This window comes from Staurois parvus, unplaced genomic scaffold (genome assembly GCF_062004578.1).
Source record: "Staurois parvus isolate SC_StPar_1 unplaced genomic scaffold, SC_StPar_1.0 ptg000019l, whole genome shotgun sequence".
Classification (NCBI taxonomy): Eukaryota; Metazoa; Chordata; class Amphibia; order Anura; family Ranidae; genus Staurois; species Staurois parvus.
This window is the reverse complement of record NW_028317815.1, coordinates 22,037,421-22,050,949: the sequence shown is the minus strand read 5'-3', so window position 1 is coordinate 22,050,949 and position 13,529 is coordinate 22,037,421. Positions and strand designations below refer to the sequence as shown.

Genomic DNA, 13,529 nt, shown 5'->3' with positions numbered 1-13,529 from the left:
GACTTTGGGAAAGGGTCCTGTACTACTTTGGTGCAATGCAGTGTGATTTTGGCCCCATAGAATATGCAAACCACATCCAAAACACAGCCAAAGTCGCATCAAGGTCGCACTACATAATCACACTGACAATTGTGTCACAAACTCATGGAAGTAGTCTAAACCTAGCCTAAATCCTATATTATTACTTAAAATACTATAGCTTTTTACTGTCAAAGTAATTTATTGTTCTTATATATGTAATACTGCAATACTGCAAAATCATTGAACACCAAATGTAAGAAGTTTTAAATATCAGAGCAAGTAACTACTACACTCAGCAATTGTAACTCCTGTTAGAAGACATGTACCCCTGTGTACTTGCAAAGCAGCAATAAAAACATATAGTAAATGAAGGCAATTCTTTGGAGTTTTCTGTCATACTACTCACCTCGGAGGAATCAAGTGGAAAGACGAATGGTTATGCGATGCTATTTAAACATTTATTCTACTTTGTCAGATAACAGCTGCCTGCAGCACAAACATCCATTTGTTTTCTTCTGCTTGAAGATGAAAAATACATTCATGTTAAATAAGCAATAAGAACCATGCTCGCCAACACTTCCAGCTCAACAATTTGGAAACAATATGCTGAAAAGAAACCCTGCGAGTTCGCCATATCGCAAACTGTCACATTAAAATATCAGGCCTTTTCTGTTTATCTTGATAAGCTAAATTCAAACCCTGAATGCATTTGCCTTCTTTAAACATGATATCATTGTCTTCAAAAATAGATACTTACATTTTTTTGTGTTTTTTCAAGGTGCTTCAGAAAAGACTTTGTATCCTTCCTATAAGAAGGAACAGCACTTCTTGAACATTGCTTGGGAGTAATCTATTAACACTCTTGGTTAAATTACCCTTGACGCTTTTTATCCTCTGCAGGGAAAGTGTTTTTTTTCCCCTAATATCCCTGTATGTGATTATATGTTTGACATAAGAACAGGTTTAATTCACCAAGAGTGAAAAATGAGCCCTTTGATTATCACCCTTCCCCTAGTTTCAGGAGGTGGGGCACCTCTCTTTGCTATCCATGTCACTGCTACCTCAGTTGTATTGGGGGAATCCAAAGCATTTATGAAATGCTTCTCACTTTTGATGTAGAATCTGTAGACTATGACAGCCAGGAGATCGAGTAGACATGCTTTGTGCTAGTAAATAGGTAGTAATGAATAAGGCATGGTAAGATACCACACACATGTTTATGTGGCAGCCCTGAGTATCTAACTTTGAAGAGGAAGACCTGACTCTTTGGTACCTGAGGTTGAAAGTGTTTGATGAAGTTGATACCTTTATCCATATCTTACAGACTGGACTTAATATTCAAGCCATAAAGTGTATATCAAACCAAACATCTTCTTCCTAGTTTTGGATAGAGCAAGGATAGGTTAGAACTCTTCATGATTTTTTACTGTGATCCAAGGTTCTGTTATAAAGCCTTGCTCAATGCTACTAAATAACATTTTAATTTATGGCTGTGTTGCTACTGGAGAGTTACCATCAGTTCCAATTGGGTAATACATTGTCAGCAGGACGGGAAATGAAAGTAAATCACCTGACAGGCCTTCTACCCAAAACTAGAAAAAATATTTGGCTTGACACACACCTTAAAAAGGAATATATAAATATAGCAGGCCCCCTGATAGTCAGGGGGTTGGTTGTTCCTGAGCAGATTGCCTTAACACATCTCTTTTATCATTGTGAAAGAGTGGGATGTATATTTGTTGAACATTAATCTGCTACCTGCTGTATAAAGTCTTAAACTGGCTATAGATGGATCACAATTTGGCTGGTTCAGTGGGGACTGGACAAATTTTGATCCATCTATGACCATTCCAGCTCCATAGAAGTCGATCTAACAATTGGCTTCTATCGAACAGGACTGTTGGAAAATGTTCATGTAGTCAATGCATGCAGCCAATAAGCCCTACTATCAGAATGCAATAGTGCAGCAGGGAGGATTCCTCCATCCACCTCGAATGTGTGGATGGGAGAATCCGTTCGGTTTTTTGATCAGCCAACTGGCTGATCAACAAAAAAAAAAAAAATACACATCTATGGCTAGCTTTTATGCTAAAATTGCTTAATCTGATTTCACTAAACACTGCAAGTCCAACAGTGTGCATTAGAAGTCAGAGCAAGTCAGAGAGAGTCTGCATCATTTCCTGGATAGAGGACATCCAACATTATTTAGCTCTCTCCTCCCCAGTCTTCCTGTGCCTACCCTGCCATTTTCATTAATTGGATATCAGTTCTTTTATTCAGGCTCACTACTTGCAACAGGGCTGAGGGCAGGAAAAATACTGAGGCAGAGTACTGTGATGTTTTCAGTAATCTATATACGGCACCCTTCCCACCAGCCTTGGTCTGCCTGAATTGCATAGATAAGCACAGAGACCCAAGGTTAAAGGAGAAGTAGGGCCTACATTTATTTGGCCCTACTTCTCCTATGGATCACAGGAGTGCAATTCGTTCTGCCAATAGCTGGTTTTCGTCACTCAGCTGGTCCAGGCCCTGAATAAACACGACTTTACAGTTGGGATCCACCAAGATGCCTGAACCAGCAGCTATCTCAGCCTCTCAACAAGCTACTGAGACCCTGAGCCAGCTGATCCCACCCCCTCTACAGTCAGCACTCCAGTGAGTGCTGGTGGGGCAGAGCAGAGAGCTAGTGAAGGCTGAGAACTGAGTGATCAGCGGTGTTTGATCACTCAGTTCTCAGTCCTAGAAGCAGTGGGGGACAGATTCTGCATCCACCTAGGTGAGTATAATTTTTTATTTTTAAATAAACCCATACTTCTCTTTCAATGTCGCTGGGCATAAAATAAGGTATGTAATGAAAAAGGAATTATTATTATTATTAGTAGTATTATACAGGATTTATATAGTGCCAACAGTTTGCTCAGCACTTTACAATATAAAGGGAGACAGTACAGCAACAATACAGTTCAATACAATAGGAATAGGAGGGCCCTGCTCCTTGGAGATTACAATCTAAGAGATAGAATGGTTTTGTTTAAACAGATAATTATCATATTAATAGGGGAAGGGAGGACAGGGAAGACAAAATAAAAACAGTGTTAACTGCGGCTTTAATCTGGTGTGCCAAAAATGATGAAGCATTTGTAACCATGTTGTGCTACTTACAGCCTGGCTATACATTTAATTTTTTTTCTTAACAGGTAAAAATACATTCTAAATTTTAGGAAATATTTAGGAAGATTGCTGTTGGCTTATAGCTGGTTGTACGTTTGAACAATACTTAAATGCTGAACTGCTGAAATTGTTTTTTTTGGCAAACTTACATTGGTGCAGCTTGGTTTGATGTAAATATCCATATGTCATATATGAAGAGCCTCTGAGAATTCTGTAAATCACTGTTTTAGTCCCTGCCACATGCAGAGAATGTCAAGATCTTCCAAATTCTAATTATCTTCCCCTTTGTACATGGCATTCTCTGATTGGATGAGGTGGAGATTGTGACATCACCACTCCTCCACTCCACCTCATCCAATCATCAAAAGCCATGTGTTCACTGAACAAAATACAAGGTGTTCAATGAATTGTGGAGATGCCCGAGCAAGCAACCCTCTCAATGTGCAGATGGGAAGCCTCTTACACAGAATCCAAACGACCATAGAAATCACTTTATGTAGCACAGACTACTGCAGTGTTTATAGCATCCCCAGGGTCCTCCAGATTTCAGATATCAGTATTTAAATTGAGCCAAGCTGGCCACATGTAAATATAATTCCTGGAGTTGAATTGTTGGGTTATGTTTTTATCACGGAAAACAATAAATATCCTTCTGATTTTTTAAGGCATTTCTTGTTTCTGTCTGCCTTTCTCTCAAACTTGTCTGATTTGCTTTGGGCATATGACAGTGTCATTTTGATCAGACACACTTCCCAGGAGATCAGACAGCAGAAACTACGGAAGAGCTACGCTTAACCAGTGCCACTCAATATACAGCATTATTTAATAGCAGCAGCTAAAATAAGCATACCAGATGCAGATTATTTTGTTCTGTGCTATTCGTTGCATTCTAACTATGAGCTTCAACATCTACTTTTATGTTCAAAAATTTGAACATATGGCTATGTAATGACATAACCTAGCTCAAATTTGCACAGAGAGCAAAAAAATAACCTTGGTCTGAATACCTGTTTAATTAGTGAAATATTAGAAACTGGAGAGTTTTTTTTTTTTTTTTGCATATTAGATAGCTTAGAAAACATTGACCTTTACATTGCAGATCTGTTCCACCATGAGTGGTAAGAATGTTATCTCAGGTTGCCCTTGAATCGCACAACATTTTCACCTTTCCTTTTTTTTGCTCACATCTACTTCCTGCTAGTAAGGTTAATTGGAAACGGTGTAATGATGAAGTATGTGTATGCCCAGGCTATCCATATTATCCATATCCAAAAAATGGCTGCATTTAGAGGGCAATATTTATCACATGCATTGAGGGGACACCTAATTATGCGCTGCTATGCACTGCTATAGTGGAGAGACAGACAAATTAGTGGACAGAAATAGCAAAACAGAAATTGTGGAAAGTATGTCTGCTTATAACCACATCACCATATGGCAAATCCTAGCTATACAGTTGTGCTCAAAAGTTTGTATACCCTTGGAGTACCCTTACCGTATGTACCATTTTTAAAGAAAACATGAGAGAGCAGGCAAAATACATTTCTTCTATTTTTTATGGGATTCATATTGAACTGTAGGTCATAACAGAATGGCACAACCATAAAAAACCATGGCAAAAAGTAAACAAATGAAATGACCCCAATTCAATAGTCTGCACACCCTTAGTTTTTAATATTGTGTATTGCCCCCAAGTGGCTTGATGATATTCAAGTCAGAAGACTGTGATGGTCACTCCAAAATCTTTTCCTTTTTTCTGCTGTAACCACTGGAGGGTCCTTGTCATGCTGGAAAGTTCAAAAACATTCCATGTGCAGAATGCAATTTATTTTCCAGTATTTTCTGATAGCATGCTGCCATTATCTTGCCATCATTTTTCACAAGATATCCCATGCCTTTAGAGCTCACCCCCCCAAAAAACTTCAGTGAGCCACCACCATGCTTCACAGTGAGGATGTTTTTTTTGTCACTGTTGACCCCTCTCCAAACATAACGCTTAAGGTTGTGACCATAAAACTCTATTTTGGTCTCATCACTGTAGATCACAGTGTGCCAGAAGATGTGAGGCATGTCAAGGTGTTTTCGAGTATATTGCAACCAAGCTTTTTTGTGACATTGGTGCAGTAAAAGCTTCTTTTTGGCACCTCGACCATACAGATAATTTTTGTTAAAATATCATCATGTTGTGCTCCTTGAAACAACCACACCGTCTTTTTCCAGAGCAGTCTGTATTTCTCCTGAGGTTACCAGTGGGGTTTTTTTTTGTATCCTGAACAATTCTTCTGGCAGTTGCGGATGTAATCTTTCTTGGTCCACCTTACCTTGGCTTGGTATCAAGAGATCCACAAACTATCCACTTCTTAATAAGTGATTAAACAGTACTGATTGGCATATTCTAGGCATTGAATACCTTTTTATATCCTTTTCCATTTTTATAAAGTTCCATTTCCTTGTTACGCAGGTCTTTTGACAGTTCTTTTTTGCTCCCTATGGCTCAGTATCTAGCTTGCTCAGTGCATCCATGTGAGAGCTAACAAACTCATTGACTATTTATACACAGACACTAATTGCAATTTAAAAAGCCAAAGACGTGGGAAATTAACCTTTGCCATTTTAATATGTGTGTGTGTCACCTTGTGTGTCTGTACCAAGGCCAAACATTCCAGGGTATGTAAGCTTTTCATCATGGCCATTTGGGTGATTTCTGTCATCATCATGATTTAAAAAGGAGCCAAAAAACTATGTGATAATAAATGGCTTCATATGATCACTATCTTTAAATAAAAGACAGTTTTTAGGCACGATCAGTTGTATTTTCAATATCAATGCCAAAATTTCACAATTTCTGCCAGGGTATGCAAACCTTTGAGCACAGCTGTACATTATAACTTTAGGTAACTATAGAAAGATAGCGGTTGGCTTATGGCCAGTCGCATGTCTGAATTAAGATTTAAAGTACATACCACATAAGGTGTGACGGATGGTTATTCTAGTAGAGTGATTTTAATAACTTTTTACATGGCAACCTGCACTTCACAGCTTAAAAGATATCATTTGAAACTGGTCCAACTTCCACACACTGAGAGGCCAGTTTCAAAGTAAAGTACAGTAGCTTGGATTATGTTTGTTATTGAAGTGTTTACCTTCAAGAGTAACATTTATAGGACCTTCAAATGTATACTGTTTTATTAAATATGAATACAACATAAACTAGCCATAAATTCACTTGTTAAAGGGTGAGGAAGTTGTCTCTGAAAGTCTCCTTACCATTTTGTCTCATCTCCCTAAGCAGATGTAGCCCACACCCCCCTCCAGGGGTGGACTGACAACTCATGGGGCCCCCAGGCAATAGGGGATCATGAGGCCCTTGTGTCCTTGCCCACACCCAAAAAAGCCTATGAAAAAGCCAATGAAAGGTACCAGTGGCATCCCATGGGCCCCCTACTGAGCCTGGGCCCTCAGGCAGTGCCCAAGTGCTTGAATGGTCAGTCCGCCCCTGCCCCCCTCAAAGTGCTATACTTACCTATGACTCAAGCCAAGACCCATTGCATTGTTTACATCTCCCTGCTGGCTTCTTCTCCCGATGTTCAAGCATGCACATTTTAACCTGAAATTTCTTAGGGTGAGCTTTCTATGGTGACAACAGCGGACCATGTCTGTGTAATCTGTGTTGAAACAGCTTCTTGTAGTGTCTGTCAAAACCCATATGATAGTGTGACAACACAGGTGACAAACTAGGAAAAGAAACAACTATAATCAACAAAACTAGATATAATTCCACAAGGTGTACAACACCCACCCTGCTGAAATTCCAACCTCTCTGACACATTTCACCCAGAATAGACTCAATCAAAGATCACCCAGAATGGACTTAATCAAAGACAGCTTTTTTCTCTTCAGGACAGAGCAAAATCTTGTAACAGGGAGTGCATAACCAAGGAAATGTGTGGCAGGATTACCATTTTCTTTTGTAAACTCCTCATTTAACATTTCAAATGTCAGAGGGGTACAAAAAAAAAGAGGAGAGAGTTGCTCAAGTCTACCAACATTTCCAATACATAGACAGACCGAATCGTACAAAAAAGGCTTCAGATGTACAGAAGACAAATGTAGCACAAAAAGAGAGACAAGTATGCTGTGTCAACATTCAATCCTTTTCTTTTTGTAAAGATGAAGCTATGGCTCAGTGTCTATGCAGAAATTCAGAAAAAGAAGAAAGGAGAGTTGGGAGTGGGACAGATAGATGTGGAGGGAGTGGAAAATAAAGGTAAAAAAAGCAGAATGGTAAAAGTAAAAGCTATTAATAAAGATGACAATTATATTCAAAGAATTGGAATAAAGGTTTTAGTGGAATTCAGAATGTTTAATTATTAACATATTACATTAACATTAAATCCCATTTACATTTGGGATGTTCGGGAGGTGTGGTAGGTATTTGGTCGGATCTTGTTCCATGTATATTTTTGTGAGCTTAAGAACTATGTCATGAAGGGTAGAGGACAAGGCAACCCCAAATGATTTGTAAGAGTATGACTTCATTTCATTTGCATCACCAGCTATTGATGAGTTTGTGTAGTTTATGTGGGACCTAGTAAGCAGCTTGTAGCCTGCTTCTTGAAATATGTTGGCTATCAATGCCTTGTGATCAAAATGAATAATGTAAGCTCTCTAGTTTTCTGTCAGTATTCTGTCAGTGTTCTCCCTAAGTCTGTTTCCCAAGCAGAAATCATTTTACTGAAAGCTGTAGATTTACGTATATTGAAAATGTCTTTAAAAATTACATTAACATGTTAAATGTAAATAAACTTTAGAGAGTGGGTATATATATATATTCTTAAGGGGAACTCAATGGTACTGGGATGTAATTGCCTTGACACTCTCTGTGTGATGGGCTTTTGTTTATCAGACAGGTTTTGCATTTCATTCAAGTCTATAAGAATGCAAAACTTGCTTAAAACAGGTCAAATGCAGGTCAGAAGAAGGCCAACTGCATGTAAAATACACCTGGCAAAAAAGTCTGAATAATTTCAGGTGTCTCCACTCCTAGACTTGTGTCATTGACATAATCACAAAACCTGTCAACACTGTTCCTCATTTAGAGGAGTCTTCCCTCCTTTGGAGCCAAACCCCTCTGTCCCTCTTTCCTCCTTAGTTGGCCCCTTTTTTCATCTGATGGATAGACCTCAAATGCATTTTTTAAATAACAAAAAATTATACTATTGTAAACCTTGACTCCAGCCTCTATGTAATCACATTTGTTAGTTAGAAAAGCCAGTATAAAGAAAATCAGTGAAGAAAAAAACACTTGTGGGTTTAACCTCACTTTTGTCTGTTACCATTCTTCATGATCCATGAAACTGGGGGTGTGGCAGAGGTATCCTGTGCCTACATAGTTTGTGTTCAAAATGTTTGTCTTTCTCATCTCAAAAAATTAGGAAACAGTCTCTCCTTGACTTAAATCTGTAGAGGAGGAACACTTGAAACCCCTACAGGAAGCATGGCCAACAGTGCTATACTCAGAAGCTTAGGCGTACCTGCCAACCGGAATTTCTGGATAAGATACATAGCAGATAGCAGGACAGTTTGGGTATGCTAAGACAAGTATCTAGCAGTATGGTATGTGTAAATAGTTGTTCAATGGTTTGCAATGTAGACAGAGTGTTTTGTGCCACAAGTTATTTTTAGTTACCAGAATTTTTCCAGCCACTATCAGTATTCCAAAGTATAAGCCACACAGTAGCAACATGCATCTATGAATGCCTTGTAATAGATAAGTTTGCATGCGCCTTGTCCCCATAACAATGCATAGGTCCATACTTGCTTTGCTACTAAAATTAGGGTTTTTTTGTTATGAGACCCAACCATTGATACTGTGATCACAACCAAGTCCAGTCCCCTGCTTTGGGAGCCCAGACTGCTTTCCACCCACCCCAGAATTTTACTGTCTCTTGTTACAGTATTTATATTTGGCATAGTGCAACAAAATTGAAGGCAAACAGCCCTGCAAGGCTGGGGGAAGCATATTTGTGACCAGTGCACTGACAACCTACCTTCCTACCCTGCTCTAGGTCATGTGATCTGTCAAGCACAGAGGACACATGGGGTAGCATCAATGTGCTGATTAGAAATTAGCTTCTTTCCTAACTGTGCTTCTCTCTTTACAGTCCATACAACAAGAGAGTAAAATGTTACAGGAGGACGGAAAGGGTTCATTGTGGAGAAGGAAAAGGGGGTCTTAAAGAAGAGCCAACTTCAACACTTGTACCAGGACTCCTATGTCTTTTTTGGTACTGGTTCCAACGATGCTGTCAAGAGTATTATTGTTATACAAAAGATAACGTTTATTACTTTAGGCTAAATTCTTTCCAACTGTTTAGCTTTGTTCTTGGAATACAATACAAGTTTACTTTAAATGATGGTTAATAAAAATATGCCGTGCTGACCTTGCAATGTTAATAAAAACAAAGTAATATTTGCAAGCATATTCCTAGATTTGATAATATTGTTGTAGTTTTTCCTTTTTAGTACAGTGTAGGCATTCTTCAATGTGCGTTTAGTGTCCGTAGGCGAGATTTAGGAATAACTACTGGAAGCAATGCCAGTGTAGGATGATAATCAACAACAGCAAATGGAGCTGTAGAGAGAACATCTATTACATACTGAGAAAGCTGTGAAAAAGCAGGCTTATTTGTATGAATAATAAGCAGAGGCATATTTTAATCCACTGCTTCTTGCAAGAGCATGTTAGTTGCCAGGGGATGTTTTATTCAGGAGCTTTTTTTCCTTTACACTTTTTCTTGCATTTCAGATTGATGGAAGTAATATTCCATTTTCTTATAACACCAGAGTTTCACACACAGTTGTAAAGTAGATCTATTCAAGTTTTGTATGTTTTATTAATATTGACAGTTACTTGGCCACACTTTGGAAAAGTACTACTATAAAATGCACATCACCTTCAAGTCACCAAGTTAAATTAAAATTAAACTGAATTCTGACAGCTGATTAGGACATGGGAGCAAAATAAACTTTATGGCTGAGAGACCATCAAAGGTATGAATAATTATCAGTTTAGTTAAGTACTAAAGTACTAAACTCTGTGTGGCATAGGAGCCAACCTACATTTGCTTTTAAATTAATTGCATTAATTAATTGCTATGACTCCAGTATCACTAGAATTGGGTTGATTTACAAAACTGGAAAGTGCAAAAGTTGGTTCAGCTCTATATAGAAACCAATCATCTTCATTTTTTTGTCAAAGCCTAACTATACAAGCTGAAGTTAGAAGCTGATTGGCCACCATGCACAGTTGCACCAGATTTTGCACTCTCCAGTTTTAGTAAATCAACCCCAATGCGTGCTTTCCTTCCATTCATGAGAGATTCCTCTAGTTTTTTTTGCTTTTCAGTTTCCTTCACAATCTGAAGCAAACTGGTATTGTTACTCTCAGTTCTAGTACTGTATATGTATATCTTTGAACATGTGCCTCTAGATCGTAAGCTCCATGAACAAGGCCCTCCTATTCCTTCTCTACTGAACTGTATTGTAATTGTACTGTCCCCCTTTATATTGTAAATCACTGCGCAAACTGTTGGCTCTATATAAATCCTGTAAAATAATGATAATGTGCTTGTGTGACTGGGGAACACCAATTGATTAGGGCAAGTACTGATGTGAGTTAATACAGCAAGTTGTTAGTCATAAGTACAGACTGATCCATAGTCTAAAAAGTTAGTACATTTTAAATAAAAGTTTACAGCAGTTTACGCATTGTCATTTTTACTGATTTGCTCAATATTGTGTTTTTCAATATTTTGTAGAGTCCCTTTTATTCTGAAATGCATTCAATCAATAAGTAATGGCCAAACAACAACTTAGATTGGAAAGGATGCTATTCTCTCTGTCTGCAGCCCAACTACCCGTGAAATTTCTTATTAATGTGGTGTGTACCATTTCCTCTCTTAATCTGTGAGACACAGGAATATCTGTTTCCCCTCAGGCCTTATCTATTTTCAACATGTCACTCAAGTGTAGCTGAATGTTCAAGTGTAAAACATACACAGTGGATCAGTCATAAGTTCTGCTTAAATGCAGCATTGGGATTTTCAGCTCACCTCATTTCAGGCACCATTGCATTGTTTATGTGTGTTTGCATATGATTCCTATGGGATTTCTCCTGGTTTGTCTACATTACAAAAAGTTCAATTAGTTTTTCTAAATGTTGAGCTGAGTGTGTGTGTTGCCTCACATGACTGTGGTGAGTAATGTGGCACAGATGGAGGTCCTGATAGAATACATGAATCATCTAACTCAGGTGCCTCAAAATAGGCAATATGAAAAATAAATAATAAACACATAGCACATTAAGGAATTTTTTATACAGCAATGTCGTATAAAGGCCAACTCAGGAGACTAACATTTTCAAGCATTCAACCAAACCTATAGCTTGCATTTGCATTCTATTGAATTAAAGTGAATCTGTATTTTGCTCATCTTTAACCACTTGCCTTCCAGAGGATTTACCCCCCTTCCGGACCAGGCCATTTTTTGCAATACGTTGCTGCGTTATTTTAACTGACAATTGTGCGGTCATGCAACGCTGCACCCAAGTTAAATTTACATCCTTTTTTCCCCCACAAATAGAGATTTCTTTTGGTGCTATTTGATCACCTGTGCGGTTTTATTTTTTGCGCTATAAATGAAAGAAAAAACAATTTTAAGAAAAAAACAATGTTTTTGACTTTTTGATATTAAACATGTCCAGTAAAAAAAATGTTAAAAATCAAATTACGTCAGAAATTTAGGCCAAAATGTATTCTCTTTGCTAAAAAAATCCCAATATATGTAAATAATTGGTTTACATGAAAATTATAGTGTTTACAAATGGAGGTATATACAGTATAGTGAAATTTTGGAGTTTTTTTTACTAGTAATGGCAGCGATAAGCGACTTATAGTGGGACTGTGGGACTGAAGCGGGCATTCTGGCACTGGGGGGAACTGATTTGATGTCACTGTCATCCCCAGTGACACCAATACAGTGATCAGTGCTAATAAAAAGCACTGATCACTATACTAATGGCACTAGGCATGAAGGGGTTAACATCTGGGGCGATCAAAGGGTTAACTGTGTGTTGTTTCACTATATGTGCTGTGTCTGTGCTTCACTGTAAGCTGTATTATGCAGAGCCATACAAAGCAGTGTGCAGGAGCTGACAGAGAAGAGATCTGTATTGTTTACATACAGGTCTCTCCCCCGTCGAAGATACTCGGCGATCACCGGTGCCAGCGAGTAATCACGGGACGGGACCCGGTGATTGACAGCTAAGGTTGTGAATGGCGGAGCACGCCCCCTACCCAGAACTGCAAAATCACGTATATATATATATATATATATATATGTGTGTGTGATTTTGCACCCCCGTGCCGCCTTGTAGCAGTATTTCTGCTATAGGGTGGAAAGGAAGCGGCTAATGTATTCCTATGTAGCTTTAATTTGTTGCTGCTGACAGAGCCAGAAAATGCTACATACATGGTTGAACTACTGTACATAGGTGTACTATTTTTAACCTGTCAAAAGGTTTGTATTTCTCTTTGCCAACTTATTTCCTGATATGTCACCTTTCCTCCTTAAGACCAAGTCAACTGACAAATAGAAAACACTATCTCTTTTGGCCAACTCCATGGAGCTGCCTCAGGAAATTAAAAAACTGAACCAGACAGTAGCACTGCTAAATCATAAAGCTGTGGAGAGATTTACCTTACCCCCTTCCCGCTGCCACCTCATATGGCCCTTTAACAGGTTCTAAATGTCTGGAGGTGGGCATGGGAGTTCTGGTCATGTGACTGCTGCTACTGGCATGCATCAGGAGCTTTGCAGTACCAGCATATTACTGTGCTGGGAGTTCGCAGAGAGCACTCTCTCAGAAAAGTAAAGTGTTTACCTAGGGACACATATATGTCGCCACTCAGCATTAAAGTCTACCCGCCAGAGGGAAGAGATTTAAGAATAGATGTTTGTGTATTACTAGAATGACTGATCAAAATTACACAACCTTTGATAGGTAAAACATTAACCATCTATGTGTTTGAACTGTATGTTTAGTAGTTTTCCTGAAGTTCCAGTCCCTTTCATCTAGAGTTCCTCAAATTATAAGATGTGTCCTCACTGTTGATGGTGCATGACAGGGCTTATATATTGTATTACTGTATGTGTATATACTGTATGTATATAAAATTTATGATGTTCTTTATTTAAGAATAACAATTTCATAACATCTCACCATTTATATCCATCACAGGTCAGATCATAACACAGACTTAGATATGCATCACTAT

General features: G+C 38.4%; 1 protein-coding gene across 10 annotated transcripts in view; it reads left to right on the top strand.

Moving 5' to 3' along the window:
- Positions 1-13,529, top strand: part of MAGI2 (membrane associated guanylate kinase, WW and PDZ domain containing 2) — a 1,033,722-nt gene that overhangs the window by 589,753 nt on the left and 430,440 nt on the right. The gene's annotated exons all lie outside the window — the stretch shown is intronic.